Source organism: Pristiophorus japonicus, unplaced genomic scaffold (genome assembly GCF_044704955.1).
Source record: "Pristiophorus japonicus isolate sPriJap1 unplaced genomic scaffold, sPriJap1.hap1 HAP1_SCAFFOLD_216, whole genome shotgun sequence".
NCBI lineage: Eukaryota > Metazoa > Chordata > Chondrichthyes > Pristiophoridae > Pristiophorus > Pristiophorus japonicus.
In genome coordinates, this window is record NW_027251865.1 from 756,594 (window position 1) to 777,059 (window position 20,466).

The 20,466-nt window shown below is 44.0% G+C and overlaps 9 non-coding genes across 9 annotated transcripts; all 9 read left to right on the forward strand.

Moving 5' to 3' along the window:
• Positions 1 to 1,002: 1,002 nt before the first annotated feature.
• trnai-aau (transfer RNA isoleucine (anticodon AAU)) lies at positions 1,003 to 1,076 on the forward strand. Its single transcript has one exon. It is a non-coding gene; the product is annotated as a tRNA-Ile (tRNA).
• Positions 1,077 to 3,249: 2,173 nt separating this feature from the next.
• On the forward strand, positions 3,250 to 3,323 carry trnai-aau (transfer RNA isoleucine (anticodon AAU)). The gene has a single exon. It is a non-coding gene; the product is annotated as a tRNA-Ile (tRNA).
• A 2,197-nt stretch (positions 3,324 to 5,520) lies between these two features.
• Positions 5,521 to 5,594, forward strand: trnai-aau (transfer RNA isoleucine (anticodon AAU)). The gene has a single exon. It is a non-coding gene; the product is annotated as a tRNA-Ile (tRNA).
• A 2,174-nt stretch (positions 5,595 to 7,768) lies between these two features.
• trnai-aau (transfer RNA isoleucine (anticodon AAU)) lies at positions 7,769 to 7,842 on the forward strand. The gene has a single exon. It is a non-coding gene; the product is annotated as a tRNA-Ile (tRNA).
• A 2,174-nt stretch (positions 7,843 to 10,016) lies between these two features.
• Positions 10,017 to 10,090, forward strand: trnai-aau (transfer RNA isoleucine (anticodon AAU)). The gene has a single exon. It is a non-coding gene; the product is annotated as a tRNA-Ile (tRNA).
• Positions 10,091 to 12,264: 2,174 nt separating this feature from the next.
• Positions 12,265 to 12,338, forward strand: trnai-aau (transfer RNA isoleucine (anticodon AAU)). The gene has a single exon. It is a non-coding gene; the product is annotated as a tRNA-Ile (tRNA).
• Positions 12,339 to 14,512: 2,174 nt separating this feature from the next.
• Positions 14,513 to 14,586, forward strand: trnai-aau (transfer RNA isoleucine (anticodon AAU)). Its single transcript has one exon. It is a non-coding gene; the product is annotated as a tRNA-Ile (tRNA).
• A 2,173-nt stretch (positions 14,587 to 16,759) lies between these two features.
• trnai-aau (transfer RNA isoleucine (anticodon AAU)) lies at positions 16,760 to 16,833 on the forward strand. Its single transcript has one exon. It is a non-coding gene; the product is annotated as a tRNA-Ile (tRNA).
• A 2,174-nt stretch (positions 16,834 to 19,007) lies between these two features.
• trnai-aau (transfer RNA isoleucine (anticodon AAU)) lies at positions 19,008 to 19,081 on the forward strand. Its single transcript has one exon. It is a non-coding gene; the product is annotated as a tRNA-Ile (tRNA).
• The last annotated feature ends 1,385 nt before the right edge of the window (positions 19,082 to 20,466 follow it).

A 20,466-nucleotide genomic window follows, 5' to 3' on the forward strand; every position in this document is an offset into this window, starting at 1 on the left:
AATTTCACCTTGCCTCGGGGTCAGTGCGGCTAAGTGGGACTTCGGCCGGTCTCCCTTTCAGAGCCCATCAGTGTCGAGAAAAGAACGGGGTATTTTACTGACATTTTATGTTCTCAAACAGTTATAAACTCTCCAGTATATTTCACTGTGTGATACGGTGAGATCGAGCCTGTTGTGCAAGCTTTGTTTCTTTATGAACACTTCAGCAGAACATTAAATCAACATGTGGAACTAGAATTGCTGATTTACACTGTAAGTTTGCCAACATTTAACTGCAGTGTGAGAACAATCACCAATATAATTAGGCTTCCATTACGTTCTTGCACGACATCACCCTAAGAAACCTAGTTGATCACAGCACAGATATCAGTTAATTCATTGCCAGTGCGAAAAAATACACATTTTGAACTTAGCAACGTGTACAAGACCACTGCCTGCATCGTGGGCAGTGATAACGGAACATGAGCATTAAGATTTTCGGTATCATTATACTTTACATTAACACAACCTGAGCTCTGAGATGTGTTTGGGACCCATTGCCCCGAAATGAGGACTGAGTGGGTGGGGCAATTCATTCCGGGGTCAGGTTTTCTTTCAAAAAGGTGTGAGAAAACTTTGCTTCGTTCACTGTCACGCCGAAATAGTTGAGTTGGGAAGGCGTTTGACTGAAGATCCAGATGGTTCCTGGTTCAATCCCGTGTTTCAGCAATTTCTGGTTATTTCGCGTTCCCTTCATTCTAAGGGTAATGGCTGATTTTATATCGGGACAGTGGGCTGTTCAGCGGTTGCGTGATAATAATTTTTAACGTGAATTGCTTTTAGATTTAGCGCTCTTTTTCTGTTACGTTCTATTTACACTCTGCGCAGTGTTGTAGATGAACAGTGAACAATGTTTAAGCGATGAGATGTGTTCAATGTTTATGCAGTAAATCTGTCACCCAGTGTGAGTTGGAAACACAATCCCCGCAGACTCAGCTTTCACGCAACGTTAACACAATTTGTGGCCGGTTAGCTCAGTTGGTTAGAGCGTGGTGCTAATAACGGCAAGGTCACGGGTTCGATCCCCGTACGGGCTATTCCAGTGTTTTTCATAATTTTTATTCGGTTTTTCGTCACGTTGAAAATCAAATCTTTATAATGAAACAAATCCACACAGAATCCCAAGGGTTGGGAATTATTTGGAATAACAGTCATTTGCCGACGGGGTTGAAAGGCACATCTTTCTGTTTATTTGTGTTTCTTGGTTTGCTGATAAACGATGAACCGGAGGCCTGTTCCTGTAAATGCTCCAAAGTAGAAACAGACAGACAGAACGCTTCTGTCGCCTGGAGATGGGCAAAAGACTGCAGTTCAGGACAAAAACACCAAATGAAATGTTCACCCGGCACCGAGTGTGAAAAATCCCGAGAAAAGGACAGAATGAAATAGATTTCAGTGCATGCCTACCCGCACGTGATGCTGTGGATGCGCGGACATATCTTTGGTGCTCTCCACAAAAAATGCCATTTGCTACGAACAGTTTTTCCTGGCGCGAATGTGGTGAGAATTTGGAAGGAGCAAGCAGGACAGACTGTGTTGGCCTGCTTGTTGCCAAGCAAATGTGCAGCAACTTCCTTGGCTTTCACCGCTTCGGCCCGGGTTCGATTCCCGGTCAGGGTACAATGTATTTTCGGCCGTTTGTACTGCAAGGCTGTTCCTGAACAAATTTACAGCTCATTGCACTCTTGCTCCCACAACCATCAGCAGCGCATCATTCGTTGCAGTGATACAGCATCCACTTCTGTGCCTTCCGTTTTAAAGTCAGCAGTAAATGAGGAGATCTCACTCAACAAATGCTGATTGACACCGTAAATGTTGCCAATCATGGCTAACTTTATCCTTCCGTGTACATTTTGGCGGCACATCACTCTAGCTTACCATCTGTCAATGCATTGCCAGTGTGGAAGTATTCAGCATTTTAAACTTAGCAACGTGTGCAAGACTGGAATCAGTGAATGCCTGGGCCATGGCCACTGATAACTTATCCCGAGCATTCATTTGGCCTGGGCCCCTCCTATATTGCACATTGGCTCACTGTGTGTCTATGTTTAGCGTTCACAGGCAATTTACAAGCTCTGAATTTCCCAGCAGTGAATTCATGGAGTGATTGATCTAACCGACATTCAACATCAGTATTGTTAAATCTCTCCTTTATTCGCGACACTTATCTCTCTTCAGCATAGCACTGCTATGGACTGAACCTGTTAGAATTTCACCTTGCCTCGGGGTCAGTGCGGCTAAGTGGGACTTCGGCCGGTCTCCCTTTCAGAGCCCATCAGTGTCGAGAAAAGAACGGGGTATTTTACTGACATTTTATGTTCTCAAACAGTTATAAACTCTCCAGTATATTTCACTGTGTGATACGGTGAGATCGAGCCTGTTGTGCAAGCTTTGTTTCTTTATGAACACTTCAGCAGAACATTAAATCAACATGTGGAACTAGAATTGCTGATTTACACTGTAAGTTTGCCAACATTTAACTGCAGTGTGAGAACAATCACCAATATAATTAGGCTTCCATTACGTTCTTGCACGACATCACCCTAAGAAACCTAGTTGATCACAGCACAGATATCAGTTAATTCATTGCCAGTGCGAAAAAATACACATTTTGAACTTAGCAACGTGTACAAGACCACTGCCTGCATCGTGGGCAGTGATAACGGAACATGAGCATTAAGATTTTCGGTATCATTATACTTTACATTAACACAACCTGAGCTCTGAGATGTGTTTGGGACCCATTGCCCCGAAATGAGGACTGAGTGGGTGGGGCAATTCATTCCGGGGTCAGGTTTTCTTTCAAAAAGGTGTGAGAAAACTTTGCTTCGTTCACTGTCACGCCGAAATAGTTGAGTTGGGAAGGCGTTTGACTGAAGATCCAGATGGTTCCTGGTTCAATCCCGTGTTTCAGCAATTTCTGGTTATTTCGCGTTCCCTTCATTCTAAGGGTAATGGCTGATTTTATATCGGGACAGTGGGCTGTTCAGCGGTTGCGTGATAATAATTTTTAACGTGAATTGCTTTTAGATTTAGCGCTCTTTTTCTGTTACGTTCTATTTACACTCTGCGCAGTGTTGTAGATGAACAGTGAACAATGTTTAAGCGATGTGATGTGTTCAATGTTTATGCAGTAAATCTGTCACCCAGTGTGAGTTGGAAACACAATCCCCGCAGACTCAGCTTTCACGCAACGTTAACACAATTTGTGGCCGGTTAGCTCAATTGGTTAGAGCGTGGTGCTAATAACGCCAAGGTCACGGGTTCGATGCCCGTACGGGCTATTCCAGTGTTTTTCATAATTTTTATTCGGTTTTTAGTCACGTTGAAAATAAAATCTTTATAATGAAACAAATCCACACAGAATCCCAAGGGTTGGGAATTATTTGGAATAACAGTCATTTGCAGACGGGGTTGAAAGGCACATCTTTCTGTTTATTTGTGTTTCTTGGTTTGCTGATAAACGATGAACCGGAGGCCTGTTCCTGTAAATGCTCCAAAGTAGAAACAGACAGACAGAACGCTTCTGTCGCCTGGAGATGGGCAAAAGACTGCAGTTCAGGACAAAAACACCAAATGAAATGTTCACCCGGCACCGAGTGTGAAAAGTCCCGAGAAAAGGACAGAATGAAATAGATTTCAGTGCATGCCTACCCGCACGTGATGCTGTGGATGCGCGGACATATCTTTGGTGCTCTCCACAAAAAATGCCATTTGCTACGAAAAGTTTTTCCTGGCGCGAATGTGGTGAGAATTTGGAAGGAGTAAGCAGGACAGACTGTGTTGGTCTGCTTGTTTGCAAGCAAATGTGCAGCAGCTTCCCTGGTGGTCTAGTGGTTAGGAATCGGCGCTTTCACCGCTGCGGCCTGGGTTCGATTCCCGGTCAGGGTACAATGTATTTTCGGCCGTTTGAACTGCAAGGCTGTTCCTGAACAAATTTACAGCTCATTGCACTCTTGCTGCCCCAACCATCAGCAGCGCATCATTCGTTGCAGTGATACAGCATACACTTCTGTGCCTTCATTTTTAAAGTCAGCAGTAAATGAGGAGATCTCGCTCAACAAGTGCTGATTGACACCGTAAGTGTTGCCAATCATGGCTAACTTTATCCTTCCGTGTACATTTTTGCGGCACGTCACTCTAGCTTACCATCTGTCAATGCATTGCCAGTGTGGAAATATACAGCATTTTAAACTTAGCAACGTGTGCAAGACTGGAATCAGTGAATGCCTGGGCCATGGCCACTGATAACTTATCCCGAGCATTCATTTGGCCTGGGCCCCTCCTATATTGCACATTGGCTCACTGTGTGTCTATGTTTAGCGTTCACACGCAATTTACAAGCTCTGAATTTCCCAGCAGTGAATTCATGGAGTGATTGATCTAACCGACATTCAACATAAGTATTGTTAAATCTCTCCTTTATTCGCGACACTTATCTCTCTTCAGCATAGCACTGCTATGGACTGAAACTGTTAGAATTTCACCTTGCCTCGGGGTCAGTGCGGCTAAGTGGGACTTCGGCCGGTCTCCCTTTCACAGCCCATCAGTGTCGAGAAAAGAACGGGGTATTTTACTGACATTTTATGTTCTCAAACAGTTATAAACTCTCCAGTATGTTTCACTGTGTGAAACGGTGAGATCGAGCCTGTTGTGCAAGCTTTGTTTCTTTATGAAGACTTCAGCAGAACATTAAATCAACATGTGGAACAAGAATTGCTGATTTACACTGTAAGTTTGCCAAAATTTAACTGCAGTGTGAGAACAATCACCAATATAATTAGGCTTCCATTACGTTCTTGCACGACATCACCCTAAGAAACCTAGTTGATCACAGCACAGATATCAGTTAATTCATTGCCAGTGCGAAAAAATACACATTTTGAACTTAGCAACGTGTACAAGACCACTGCCTGCATCGTGGGCAGTGATAACGGAACATGAGCATTAAGGTTTTCGGTATCATTATACTTTACATTAACACAACCTGAGCTCTGAGATGTGTTTGGGACCCATTGCCCCGAAATGAGGACTGAGTGGGTGGGGCAAATCCTTCCGGGGTCAGGTTTTCTTTCAAAAAGGTGTGAGAAAACTTTGCTTCGTTCACTGTCACGCCGAAATAGTTGAGTTGGGAAGGCGTTTGACTGAAGATCCAGATGGTTCCTGGTTCAATCCCGTGTTTCAGCAATTTCTGGTTATTTCGCGTTCCCTTCATTCTAAGGGTAATGGCTGATTTTATATCGGGACAGTGGGCTGTTCAGCGGTTGCGTGATAATAATTTTCAACGTGAATTGTTTTTTGATTTAGCGCTCTTTTTCTGTTACGTTCTATTTACACTCTGCGCAGTGTTGTAGATGAACAGTGAACAATGTTTAAGCGATGTGATGTGTTCAATGTTTATGCAGTAAATCTGTCACCCAGTGTGAGTTGGAAACACAATCCCCGCAGACTGAGCTTTCACGCAACGTTATCACAATTTGTGGCCGGTTAGCTCAGTTGGTTAGAGCGTGGTGCTAATAACGCCAAGGTCGCGGGTTCGATCCCCGTACGGGCCATTCCAGTGTTTTTCATAATTTTTATTCGGTTTTTCGTCACGTTGAAAATCAAATCTTTATAATGAAACAAATCCACACAGAATCCCAAGGGTTGGGATGTTATTTGGAATAACAGTCATTTGCCGACGGGGTTGAAAGGCACATCTTTCTGTTTATTTGTGTTTCTTGGTTTGCTGATAAACGATGAACCGGAGGCCTGTTCCTGTAAATGCTCCAAAGTAGAAACAGACAGACAGAACGGTTCTGTCGCCTGGAGATGGGCAAAAGACTGCAGTTCAGGACAAAAACACCAAATGAAATGTTCACCCGGCACCGAGTTTGAAAAATCCCGAGAAAAGGACAGAATGAAATAGATTTCAGTGCATGCCTACCCGCACGTGATGCTGTGGATGCGCGGACATATCTTTGGTGCTCTCCACAAAAAATGCCATTTGCTACGAACAGTTTTTCCTGGCGCGAATGTGGTGAAAATTTGGAAGGAGCAAGCAGGACAGACTGTGTTGGCCTGCTTGTTGCCAAGCAAATGTGCAGCAACTTCCTTGCCTTTCACCGCTGCGGCCCGGGTTCGATTCCCGGTCAGGGTACAATGTATTTTCGGCCGTTTGAACTGCAAGGCTGTTCCTGAACAAATTTACAGCTCATTGCACTCTTGCTGCCCCAACCATCAGCAGCGCATCATTCGTTGCAGTGATACAGCATACACTTCTGTGCCTTCATTTTTAAAGTCAGCAGTAAATGAGGAGATCTCGCTCAACAAGTGCTGATTGACACCGTAAATGTTGCCAATCATGGCTAACTTTATCCTTCCGTGTACATTTTTGCGGCACGTCACTCTAGCTTACCATCTGTCAATGCATTGCCAGTGTGGAAATATACAGCATTTTAAACTTAGCAACGTGTGCAAGACTGGAATCAGTGAATGCCTGGGCCATGGCCATTGATAACTTATCCCGAGCATTCATTTGGCCTGGGCCCCTCCTATATTGCACATTGGCTCACTGTGTGTCTATGTTTAGCGTTCACACGCAATTTACAAGCTCTGAATTTCCCAGCAGTGAATTCATGGAGTGATTGATCTAACCGACATTCAACATAAGTATTGTTAAATCTCTCCTTTATTCGCGACACTTATCTCTCTTCAGCATAGCACTGCTATGGACTGAAACTGTTAGAATTTCACCTTGCCTCGGGGTCAGTGCGGCTAAGTGGGACTTCGGCCGGTCTCCCTTTCACAGCCCATCAGTGTCGAGAAAAGAACGGGGTATTTTACTGACATTTTATGTTCTCAAACAGTTATAAACTCTCCAGTATGTTTCACTGTGTGATACGGTGAGATCGAGCCTGTTGTGCAAGCTTTGTTTCTTTATGAAGACTTCAGCAGAACATTAAATCAACATGTGGAACAAGAATTGCTGATTTACACTGTAAGTTTGCCAACATTTAACTGCAGTGTGAGAACAATCACCAATATAATTAGGCTTCCATTACGTTCTTGCACGACATCACCCTAAGAAACCTAGTTGATCACAGCACAGATATCAGTTAATTCATTGCCAGTGCGAAAAAATACACATTTTGAACTTAGCAACGTGTACAAGACCACTGCCTGCATCGTGGGCAGTGATAACGGAACATGAGCATTAAGGTTTTCGGTATCATTATACTTTACATTAACACAACCTGAGCTCTGAGATGTGTTTGGGACCCATTGCCCCGAAATGAGGACTGAGTGGGTGGGGCAAATCCTTCCGGGGTCAGGTTTTCTTTCAAAAAGGTGTGAGAAAACTTTGCATCGTTCACTGTCACGCCGAAATAGTTGAGTTGGGAAGGCGTTTGACTGAAGATCCAGATGGTTCCTGGTTCAATCCCGTGTTTCAGCAATTTCTGGTTATTTCGCGTTCCCTTCATTCTAAGGGTAATGGCTGATTTTATATCGGGACAGTGGGCTGTTCAGCGGTTGCGTGATAATAATTTTCAACGTGAATTGTTTTTTGATTTAGCGCTCTTTTTCTGTTACGTTCTATTTACACTCTGCGCAGTGTTGTAGATGAACAGTGAACAATGTTTAAGCGATGTGATGTGTTCAATGTTTATGCAGTAAATCTGTCACCCAGTGTGAGTTGGAAACACAATCCCCGCAGACTGAGCTTTCACGCAACGTTATCACAATTTGTGGCCGGTTAGCTCAGTTGGTTAGAGCGTGGTGCTAATAATGCCAAGGTCACGGGTTCGATCCCCGTACGGGCCATTCCAGTGTTTTTCATAATTTTTATTCGGTTTTTCGTCACGTTGAAAATCAAATCTTTATAATGAAACAAATCCACACAGAATCCCAAGGGTTGGGATGTTATTTGGAATAACAGTCATTTGCCGACGGGGTTGAAAGGCACATCTTTCTGTTTATTTGTGTTTCTTGGTTTGCTGATAAACGATGAACCGGAGGCCTGTTCCTGTAAATGCTCCAAAGTAGAAACAGACAGACAGAACGCTTCTGTCGCCTGGAGATGGGCAAAAGACTGCAGTTCAGGACAAAAACACCAAATGAAATGTTCACCCGGCACCGAGTTTGAAAAATCCCGAGAAAAGGACAGAATGAAATAGATTTCAGTGCATGCCTACCCGCACGTGATGCTGTGGATGCGCGGACATATCTTTGGTGCTCTCCACAAAAAATGCCATTTGCTACGAACAGTTTTTCCTGGCGCGAATTTGGTGAGAATTTGGAAGGAGCAAGCAGGACAGACTGTGTTGGCCTGCTTGTTGCCAAGCAAATGTGCAGCAACTTCCTTGGCTTTCACCGCTGCGGCCCGGGTTCGATTCCCGGTCAGGGTACAATGTATTTTCGGCCGTTTGAACTGCAAGGCTGTTCCTGAACAAATTTACAGCTCATTGCACTCTTGCTGCCCCAACCATCAGCAGCGCATCATTCGTTGCAGTGATACAGCATACACTTCTGTGCCTTCATTTTTAAAGTCAGCAGTAAATGAGGAGATCTCGCTCAACAAGTGCTGATTGACACCGTAAGTGTTGCCAATCATGGCTAACTTTATCCTTCCGTGTACATTTTTGCGGCACGTCACTCTAGCTTACCATCTGTCAATGCATTGCCAGTGTGGAAATATACAGCATTTTAAACTTAGCAACGTGTGCAAGACTGGAATCAGTGAATGCCTGGGCCATGGCCACTGATAACTTATCCCGAGCATTCATTTGGCCTGGGCCCCTCCTATATTGCACATTGGCTCACTGTGTGTCTATGTTTAGCGTTCACACGCAATTTACAAGCTCTGAATTTCCCAGCAGTGAATTCATGGAGTGATTGATCTAACCGACATTCAACATAAGTATTGTTAAATCTCTCCTTTATTCGCGACACTTATCTCTCTTCAGCATAGCACTGCTATGGACTGAAACTGTTAGAATTTCACCTTGCCTCGGGGTCAGTGCGGCTAAGTGGGACTTCGGCCGGTCTCCCTTTCACAGCCCATCAGTGTCGAGAAAAGAACGGGGTATTTTACTGACATTTTATGTTCTCAAACAGTTATAAACTCTCCAGTATGTTTCACTGTGTGAAACGGTGAGATCGAGCCTGTTGTGCAAGCTTTGTTTCTTTATGAAGACTTCAGCAGAACATTAAATCAACATGTGGAACAAGAATTGCTGATTTACACTGTAAGTTTGCCAAAATTTAACTGCAGTGTGAGAACAATCACCAATATAATTAGGCTTCCATTACGTTCTTGCACGACATCACCCTAAGAAACCTAGTTGATCACAGCACAGATATCAGTTAATTTATTGCCAGTGCGAAAAAATACACATTTTGAACTTAGCAACGTGTACAAGACCACTGCCTGCATCGTGGGCAGTGATAACGGAACATGAGCATTAAGGTTTTCGGTATCATTATACTTTACATTAACACAACCTGAGCTCTGAGATGTGTTTGGGACCCATTGCCCCGAAATGAGGACTGAGTGGGTGGGGCAAATCCTTCCGGGGTCAGGTTTTCTTTCAAAAAGGTGTGAGAAAACTTTGCTTCGTTCACTGTCACGCCGAAATAGTTGAGTTGGGAAGGCGTTTGACTGAAGATCCAGATGGTTCCTGGTTCAATCCCGTGTTTCAGCAATTTCTGGTTATTTCGCGTTCCCTTCATTCTAAGGGTAATGGCTGATTTTATATCGGGACAGTGGGCTGTTCAGCGGTTGCGTGATAATAATTTTCAACGTGAATTGTTTTTTGATTTAGCGCTCTTTTTCTGTTACGTTCTATTTACACTCTGCGCAGTGTTGTAGATGAACAGTGAACAATGTTTAAGCGATGTGATGTGTTCAATGTTTATGCAGTAAATCTGTCACCCAGTGTGAGTTGGAAACACAATCCCCGCAGACTGAGCTTTCACGCAACGTTATAACAATTTGTGGCCGGTTAGCTCAGTTGGTTAGAGCGTGGTGCTAATAATGCCAAGGTCGCGGGTTCGATCCCCGTACGGGCCATTCCAGTGTTTTTCATAATTTTTATTCGGTTTTTCGTCACGTTGAAAATCAAATCTTTATAATGAAACAAATCCACACAGAATCCCAAGGGTTGGGATGTTATTTGGAATAACAGTCATTTGCCGACGGGGTTGAAAGGCACATCTTTCTGTTTATTTGTGTTTCTTGGTTTGCTGATAAACGATGAACCGGAGGCCTGTTCCTGTAAATGCTCCAAAGTAGAAACAGACAGACAGAACGGTTCTGTCGCCTGGAGATGGGCAAAAGACTGCAGTTCAGGACAAAAACACCAAATGAAATGTTCACCCGGCACCGAGTTTGAAAAATCCCGAGAAAAGGACAGAATGAAATAGATTTCAGTGCATGCCTACCCGCACGTGATGCTGTGGATGCGCGGACATATCTTTGGTGCTCTCCACAAAAAATGCCATTTGCTACGAACAGTTTTTCCTGGCGCGAATGTGGTGAAAATTTGGAAGGAGCAAGCAGGACAGACTGTGTTGGCCTGCTTGTTGCCAAGCAAATGTGCAGCAACTTCCTTGCTTTTCACCGCTGCGGCCCGGGTTCGATTCCCGGTCAGGGTACAATGTATATTCGGCCGTTTGAACTGCAAGGCTGTTCCTGAACAAATTTACAGCTCATTGCACTCTTGCTGCCCCAACCATCAGCAGCGCATCATTCGTTGCAGTGATACAGCATACACTTCTGTGCCTTCATTTTTAAAGTCAGCAGTAAATGAGGAGATCTCGCTCAACAAGTGCTGATTGACACCGTAAATGTTGCCAATCATGGCTAACTTTATCCTTCCGTGTACATTTTTGCGGCACGTCACTCTAGCTTACCATCTGTCAATGCATTGCCAGTGTGGAAATATACAGCATTTTAAACTTAGCAACGTGTGCAAGACTGGAATCAGTGAATGCCTGGGCCATGGCCATTGATAACTTATCCCGAGCATTCATTTGGCCTGGGCCCCTCCTATATTGCACATTGGCTCACTGTGTGTCTATGTTTAGCGTTCACACGCAATTTACAAGCTCTGAATTTCCCAGCAGTGAATTCATGGAGTGATTGATCTAACCGACATTCAACATAAGTATTGTTAAATCTCTCCTTTATTCGCGACACTTATCTCTCTTCAGCATAGCACTGCTATGGACTGAAACTGTTAGAATTTCACCTTGCCTCGGGGTCAGTGCGGCTAAGTGGGACTTCGGCCGGTCTCCCTTTCACAGCCCATCAGTGTCGAGAAAAGAACGGGGTATTTTACTGACATTTTATGTTCTCAAACAGTTATAAACTCTCCAGTATGTTTCACTGTGTGATACGGTGAGATCGAGCCTGTTGTGCAAGCTTTGTTTCTTTATGAAGACTTCAGCAGAACATTAAATCAACATGTGGAACAAGAATTGCTGATTTACACTGTAAGTTTGCCAACATTTAACTGCAGTGTGAGAACAATCACCAATATAATTAGGCTTCCATTACGTTCTTGCACGACATCACCCTAAGAAACCTAGTTGATCACAGCACAGATATCAGTTAATTCATTGCCAGTGCGAAAAAATACACATTTTGAACTTAGCAACGTGTACAAGACCACTGCCTGCATCGTGGGCAGTGATAACGGAACATGAGCATTAAGGTTTTCGGTATCATTATACTTTACATTAACACAACCTGAGCTCTGAGATGTGTTTGGGACCCATTGCCCCGAAATGAGGACTGAGTGGGTGGGGCAAATCCTTCCGGGGTCAGGTTTTCTTTCAAAAAGGTGTGAGAAAACTTTGCATCGTTCACTGTCACGCCGAAATAGTTGAGTTGGGAAGGCGTTTGACTGAAGATCCAGATGGTTCCTGGTTCAATCCCGTGTTTCAGCAATTTCTGGTTATTTCGCGTTCCCTTCATTCTAAGGGTAATGGCTGATTTTATATCGGGACAGTGGGCTGTTCAGCGGTTGCGTGATAATAATTTTCAACGTGAATTGTTTTTTGATTTAGCGCTCTTTTTCTGTTACGTTCTATTTACACTCTGCGCAGTGTTGTAGATGAACAGTGAACAATGTTTAAGCGATGTGATGTGTTCAATGTTTATGCAGTAAATCTGTCACCCAGTGTGAGTTGGAAACACAATCCCCGCAGACTGAGCTTTCACGCAACGTTATCACAATTTGTGGCCGGTTAGCTCAGTTGGTTAGAGCGTGGTGCTAATAATGCCAAGGTCACGGGTTCGATCCCCGTACGGGCCATTCCAGTGTTTTTCATAATTTTTATTCGGTTTTTCGTCACGTTGAAAATCAAATCTTTATAATGAAACAAATCCACACAGAATCCCAAGGGTTGGGATGTTATTTGGAATAACAGTCATTTGCCGACGGGGTTGAAAGGCACATCTTTCTGTTTATTTGTGTTTCTTGGTTTGCTGATAAACGATGAACCGGAGGCCTGTTCCTGTAAATGCTCCAAAGTAGAAACAGACAGACAGAACGCTTCTGTCGCCTGGAGATGGGCAAAAGACTGCAGTTCAGGACAAAAACACCAAATGAAATGTTCACCCGGCACCGAGTTTGAAAAATCCCGAGAAAAGGACAGAATGAAATAGATTTCAGTGCATGCCTACCCGCACGTGATGCTGTGGATGCGCGGACATATCTTTGGTGCTCTCCACAAAAAATGCCATTTGCTACGAACAGTTTTTCCTGGCGCGAATTTGGTGAGAATTTGGAAGGAGCAAGCAGGATAGACTGTGTTGGCCTGCTTGTTGCCAAGCAAATGTGCAGCAACTTCCTTGGCTTTCACCGCTGCGGCCCGGGTTCGATTCCCGGTCAGGGTACAATGTATTTTCGGCCGTTTGTACTGCAAGGCTGTTCCTGAACAAATTTACAGCTCATTGCACTCTTGCTGCCCCAACCATCAGCAGCGCATCATTCGTTGCAGTGATACAGCATCCACTTCTGTGCCTTCCGTTTGAAAGTCAGCAGTAAATGAGGAGATCTCACTCAACAAATGCTGATTGACACCGTAAATGTTGCCAATCATGGCTAACTTTATCCTTCCGTGTACATTTTTGCGGCACATCACTCTAGCTTACCATCTGTCAATGCATTGCCAGTGTGGAAGTATTCAGCATTTTAAACTTAGCAACGTGTGTAAGACTGGAATCAGTGAATGCCTGGGCCATGGCCACTGATAACTTATCCCGAGCATTCATTTGGCCTGGGCCCCTCCTATATTGCACATTGGCTCACTGTGTGTCTGTGTTTAGCGTTCACAGGCAATTTACAAGCTCTGAATTTCCCAGCAGTGAATTCATGGAGTGATTGATCTAACCGACATTCAACATCAGTATTGTTAAATCTCTCCTTTATTCGCGACACTTATCTCTCTTCAGCATAGCACTGCTATGGACTGAACCTGTTAGAATTTCACCTTGCCTCGGGGTCAGTGCGGCTAAGTGGGACTTCGGCCGGTCTCCCTTTCAGATCCCATCAGTGTCGAGAAAAGAACGGGGTATTTTACTGACATTTTATGTTCTCAAACAGTTATAAACTCTCCAGTATATTTCACTGTGTGATACGGTGAGATCGAGCCTGTTGTGCAAGCTTTGTTTCTTTATGAACACTTCAGCAGAACATTAAATCAACATGTGGAACTAGAATTGCTGATTTACACTGTAAGTTTGCCAACATTTAACTGCAGTGTGAGAACAATCACCAATATAATTAGGCTTCCATTACGTTCTTGCACGACATCACCCTAAGAAACCTAGTTGATCACAGCACAGATATCAGTTAATTCATTGCCAGTGCGAAAAAATACACATTTTGAACTTAGCAACGTGTACAAGACCACTGCCTGCATCGTGGGCAGTGATAACGGAACATGAGCATTAAGATTTTCGGTATCATTATACTTTACATTAACACAACCTGAGCTCTGAGATGTGTTTGGGACCCATTGCCCCGAAATGAGGACTGAGTGGGTGGGGCAATTCATTCCGGGGTTAGGTTTTCTTTCAAAAAGGTGTGAGAAAACTTTGCTTCGTTCACTGTCACGCCGAAATAGTTGAGTTGGGAAGGCGTTTGACTGAAGATCCAGATGGTTCCTGGTTCAATCCCGTGTTTCAGCAATTTCTGGTTATTTCGCGTTCCCTTCATTCTAAGGGTAATGGCTGATTTTATATCGGGACAGTGGGCTGTTCAGCGGTTGCGTGATAATAATTTTTAACGTGAATTGCTTTTAGATTTAGCGCTCTTTTTCTGTTACGTTCTATTTACACTCTGCGCAGTGTTGTAGATGAACAGTGAACAATGTTTCAGCGATGTGATGTGTTCAATGTTTATGCAGTAAATGTGTCACCCAGTGTGAGTTGGAAACACAATCCCCGCAGACTCAGCTTTCACGCAACGTTAACACAATTTGTGGCCGGTTAGCTCAGTTGGTTAGAGCGTGGTGCTAATAACGCCAAGGTCACGGGTTCGATCCCCGTACGGGCCATTCCAGTGTTTTTCATAATTTTTATTCGGTTTTTCGTCACGTTGAAAATAAAATCTTTATAATGAAACAAATCCACACAGAAACCCAAGGGTTGGGAATTATTTGGAATAACAGTCATTTGCCGACGGGGTTGAAAGGCACATCTTTCTGTTTATTTGTGTTTCTTGGTTTGCTGATAAACGATGAACCGGAGGCCTGTTCCTGTAAATGCTCCAAAGTAGAAACAGACAGACAGAACGCTTCTGTCGCCTGGAGATGGGCAAAAGACTGCAGTTCAGGACAAAAACACCAAATGAAATGTTCACCCGGCACCGAGTTTGAAAAATCCCGAGAAAAGGACAGAATGAAATAGATTTCAGTGCATGCCTACCCGCACGTGATGCTGTGGATGCGCGGACATATCTTTGGTGCTCTCCACAAAAAATGCCATTTGCTACGAACAGTTTTTCCTGGCGCGAATTTGGTGAGAATTTGGAAGGAGCAAGCAGGACAGACTGTGTTGGCCTGCTTGTTGCCAAGCAAATGTGCAGCAACTTCCTTGGCTTTCACCGCTGCGGCCCGGGTTCGATTCCCGGTCAGGGTACAATGTATTTTCGGCCGTTTGAACTGCAAGGCTGTTCCTGAACAAATTTACAGCTCATTGCACTCTTGCTGCCCCAACCATCAGCAGCGCATCATTCGTTGCAGTGATACAGCATACACTTCTGTGCCTTCATTTTTAAAGTCAGCAGTAAATGAGGAGATCTCGCTCAACAAGTGCTGATTGACACCGTAAGTGTTGCCAATCATGGCTAACTTTATCCTTCCGTGTACATTTTTGCGGCACGTCACTCTAGCTTACCATCTGTCAATGCATTGCCAGTGTGGAAATATACAGCATTTTAAACTTAGCAACGTGTGCAAGACTGGAATCAGTGAATGCCTGGGCCATGGCCACTGATAACTTATCCCGAGCATTCATTTGGCCTGGGCCCCTCCTATATTGCACATTGGCTCACTGTGTGTCTATGTTTAGCGTTCACACGCAATTTACAAGCTCTGAATTTCCCAGCAGTGAATTCATGGAGTGATTGATCTAACCGACATTCAACATAAGTATTGTTAAATCTCTCCTTTATTCGCGACACTTATCTCTCTTCAGCATAGCACTGCTATGGACTGAAACTGTTAGAATTTCACCTTGCCTCGGGGTCAGTGCGGCTAAGTGGGACTTCGGCCGGTCTCCCTTTCACAGCCCATCAGTGTCGAGAAAAGAACGGGGTATTTTACTGACATTTTATGTTCTCAAACAGTTATAAACTCTCCAGTATGTTTCACTGTGTGAAACGGTGAGATCGAGCCTGTTGTGCAAGCTTTGTTTCTTTATGAAGACTTCAGCAGAACATTAAATCAACATGTGGAACAAGAATTGCTGATTTACACTGTAAGTTTGCCAAAATTTAACTGCAGTGTGAGAACAATCACCAATATAATTAGGCTTCCATTACGTTCTTGCACGACATCACCCTAAGAAACCTAGTTGATCACAGCACAGATATCAGTTAATTTATTGCCAGTGCGAAAAAATACACATTTTGAACTTAGCAACGTGTACAAGACCACTGCCTGCATCGTGGGCAGTGATAACGGAACATGAGCATTAAGGTTTTCGGTATCATTATACTTTACATTAACACAACCTGAGCTCTGAGATGTGTTTGGGACCCATTGCCCCGAAATGAGGACTGAGTGGGTGGGGCAAATCCTTCCGGGGTCAGGTTTTCTTTCAAAAAGGTGTGAGAAAACTTTGCTTCGTTCACTGTCACGCCGAAATAGTTGAGTTGGGAAGGCGTTTGACTGAAGATCCAGATGGTTCCTGGTTCAATCCCGTGTTTCAGCAATTTCTGGTTATTTCGCGTTCCCTTCATTCTAAGGGTAATGGCTGATTTTATATCGGGACAGTGGGCTGTTCAGCGGTTGCGTGATAATAATTTTCAACGTGAATTGTTTTTTGATTTAGCGCTCTTTTTCTGTTACGTTCTATTTACACTCTGCGCAGTGTTGTAGATGAACAGTGAACAATGTTTAAGCGATGTGATGTGTTCAATGTTTATGCAGTAAATCTGTCACCCAGTGTGAGTTGGAAACACAATCCCCGCAGACTGAGCTTTCACGCAACGTTATCACAATTTGTGGCCGGTTAGCTCAGTTGGTTAGAGCGTGGTGCTAATAACGCCAAGGTCGCGGGTTCGATCCCCGTACGGGCCATTCCAGTGTTTTTCATAATTTTTATTCGGTTTTTCGTCACGTTGAAAATCAAATCTTTATAATGAAACAAATCCACACAGAATCCCAAGGGTTGGGATGTTATTTGGAATAACAGTCATTTGCCGACGGGGTTGAAAGGCACATCTTTCTGTTTATTTGTGTTTCTTGGTTTGCTGATAAACGATGAACCGGAGGCCTGTTCCTGTAAATGCTCCAAAGTAGAAACAGACAGACAGAACGGTTCTGTCGCCTGGAGATGGGCAAAAGACTGCAGTTCAGGACAAAAACACCAAATGAAATGTTCACCCGGCACCGAGTTTGAAAAATCCCGAGAAAAGGACAGAATGAAATAGATTTCAGTGCATGCCTACCCGCACGTGATGCTGTGGATGCGCGGACATATCTTTGGTGCTCTCCACAAAAAATGCCATTTGCTACGAACAGTTTTTCCTGGCGCGAATGTGGTGAAAATTTGGAAGGAGCAAGCAGGACAGACTGTGTTGGCCTGCTTGTTGCCAAGCAAATGTGCAGCAACTTCCTTGCTTTTCACCGCTGCGGCCCGGGTTCGATTCCCGGTCAGGGTACAATGTATATTCGGCCGTTTGAACTGCAAGGCTGTTCCTGAACAAATTTACAGCTCATTGCACTCTTGCTGCCCCAACCATCAGCAGCGCATCATTCGTTGCAGTGATACAGCATACACTTCTGTGCCTTCATTTTTAAAGTCAGCAGTAAATGAGGAGATCTCGCTCAACAAGTGCTGATTGACACCGTAAATGTTGCCAATCATGGCTAACTTTATCCTTCCGTGTACATTTTTGCGGCACGTCACTCTAGCTTACCATCTGTCAATGCATTGCCAGTGTGGAAATATACAGCATTTTAAACTTAGCAACGTGTGCAAGACTGGAATCAGTGAATGCCTGGGCCATGGCCATTGATAACTTATCCCGAGCATTCATTTGGCCTGGGCCCCTCCTATATTGCACATTGGCTCACTGTGTGTCTATGTTTAGCGTTCACACGCAATTTACAAGCTCTGAATTTCCCAGCAGTGAATTCATGGAGTGATTGATCTAACCGACATTCAACATAAGTATTGTTAAATCTCTCCTTTATTCGCGACACTTATCTCTCTTCAGCATAGCACTGCTATGGACTGAAACTGTTAGAATTTCACCTTGCCTCGGGGTCAGTGCGGCTAAGTGGGACTTCGGCCGGTCTCCCTTTCACAGCCCATCAGTGTCGAGAAAAGAACGGGGTATTTTACTGACATTTTATGTTCTCAAACAGTTATAAACTCTCCAGTATGTTTCACTGTGTGATACGGTGAGATCGAGCCTGTTGTGCAAGCTTTGTTTCTTTATGAAGACTTCAGCAGAACATTAAATCAACATGTGGAACAAGAATTGCTGATTTACACTGTAAGTTTGCCAACATTTAACTGCAGTGTGAGAACAATCACCAATATAATTAGGCTTCCATTACGTTCTTGCACGACATCACCCTAAGAAACCTAGTTGATCACAGCACAGATATCAGTTAATTCATTGCCAGTGCGAAAAAATACACATTTTGAACTTAGCAACGTGTACAAGACCACTGCCTGCATCGTGGGCAGTGATAACGGAACATGAGCATTAAGGTTTTCGGTATCATTATACTTTACATTAACACAACCTGAGCTCTGAGATGTGTTTGGGACCCATTGCCCCGAAATGAGGACTGAGTGGGTGGGGCAAATCCTTCCGGGGTCAGGTTTTCTTTCAAAAAGGTGTGAGAAAACTTTGCATCGTTCACTGTCACGCCGAAATAGTTGAGTTGGGAAGGCGTTTGACTGAAGATCCAGATGGTTCCTGGTTCAATCCCGTGTTTCAGCAATTTCTGGTTATTTCGCGTTCCCTTCATTCTAAGGGTAATGGCTGATTTTATATCGGGACAGTGGGCTGTTCAGCGGTTGCGTGATAATAATTTTCAACGTGAATTGTTTTTTGATTTAGCGCTCTTTTTCTGTTACGTTCTATTTACACTCTGCGCAGTGTTGTAGATGAACAGTGAACAATGTTTAAGCGATGTGATGTGTTCAATGTTTATGCAGTAAATCTGTCACCCAGTGTGAGTTGGAAACACAATCCCCGCAGACTGAGCTTTCACGCAACGTTATCACAATTTGTGGCCGGTTAGCTCAGTTGGTTAGAGCGTGGTGCTAATAATGCCAAGGTCACGGGTTCGATCCCCGTACGGGCCATTCCAGTGTTTTTCATAATTTTTATTCGGTTTTTCGTCACGTTGAAAATCAAATCTTTATAATGAAACAAATCCACACAGAATCCCAAGGGTTGGGATGTTATTTGGAATAACAGTCATTTGCCGACGGGGTTGAAAGGCACATCTTTCTGTTTATTTGTGTTTCTTGGTTTGCTGATAAACGATGAACCGGAGGCCTGTTCCTGTAAATGCTCCAAAGTAGAAACAGACAGACAGAACGCTTCTGTCGCCTGGAGATGGGCAAAAGACTGCAGTTCAGGACAAAAACACCAAATGAAATGTTCACCCGGCACCGAGTTTGAAAAATCCCGAGAAAAGGACAGAATGAAATAGATTTCAGTGCATGCCTACCCGCACGTGATGCTGTGGATGCGCGGACATATCTTTGGTGCTCTCCACAAAAAATGCCATTTGCTACGAACAGTTTTTCCTGGCGCGAATTTGGTGAGAATTTGGAAGGAGCAAGCAGGATAGACTGTGTTGGCCTGCTTGTTGCCAAGCAAATGTGCAGCAACTTCCTTGGCTTTCACCGCTGCGGCCCGGGTTCGATTCCCGGTCAGGGTACAATGTATTTTCGGCCGTTTGTACTGCAAGGCTGTTCCTGAACAAATTTACAGCTCATTGCACTCTTGCTGCCCCAACCATCAGCAGCGCATCATTCGTTGCAGTGATACAGCATCCACTTCTGTGCCTTCCGTTTGAAAGTCAGCAGTAAATGAGGAGATCTCACTCAACAAATGCTGATTGACACCGTAAATGTTGCCAATCATGGCTAACTTTATCCTTCCGTGTACATTTTTGCGGCACATCACTCTAGCTTACCATCTGTCAATGCATTGCCAGTGTGGAAGTATTCAGCATTTTAAACTTAGCAACGTGTGTAAGACTGGAATCAGTGAATGCCTGGGCCATGGCCACTGATAACTTATCCCGAGCATTCATTTGGCCTGGGCCCCTCCTATATTGCACATTGGCTCACTGTGTGTCTGTGTTTAGCGTTCACAGGCAATTTACAAGCTCTGAATTTCCCAGCAGTGAATTCATGGAGTGATTGATCTAACCGACATTCAACATCAGTATTGTTAAATCTCTCCTTTATTCGCGACACTTATCTCTCTTCAGCATAGCACTGCTATGGACTGAACCTGTTAGAATTTCACCTTGCCTCGGGGTCAGTGCGGCTAAGTGGGACTTCGGCCGGTCTCCCTTTCAGATCCCATCAGTGTCGAGAAAAGAACGGGGTATTTTACTGACATTTTATGTTCTCAAACAGTTATAAACTCTCCAGTATATTTCACTGTGTGATACGGTGAGATCGAGCCTGTTGTGCAAGCTTTGTTTCTTTATGAACACTTCAGCAGAACA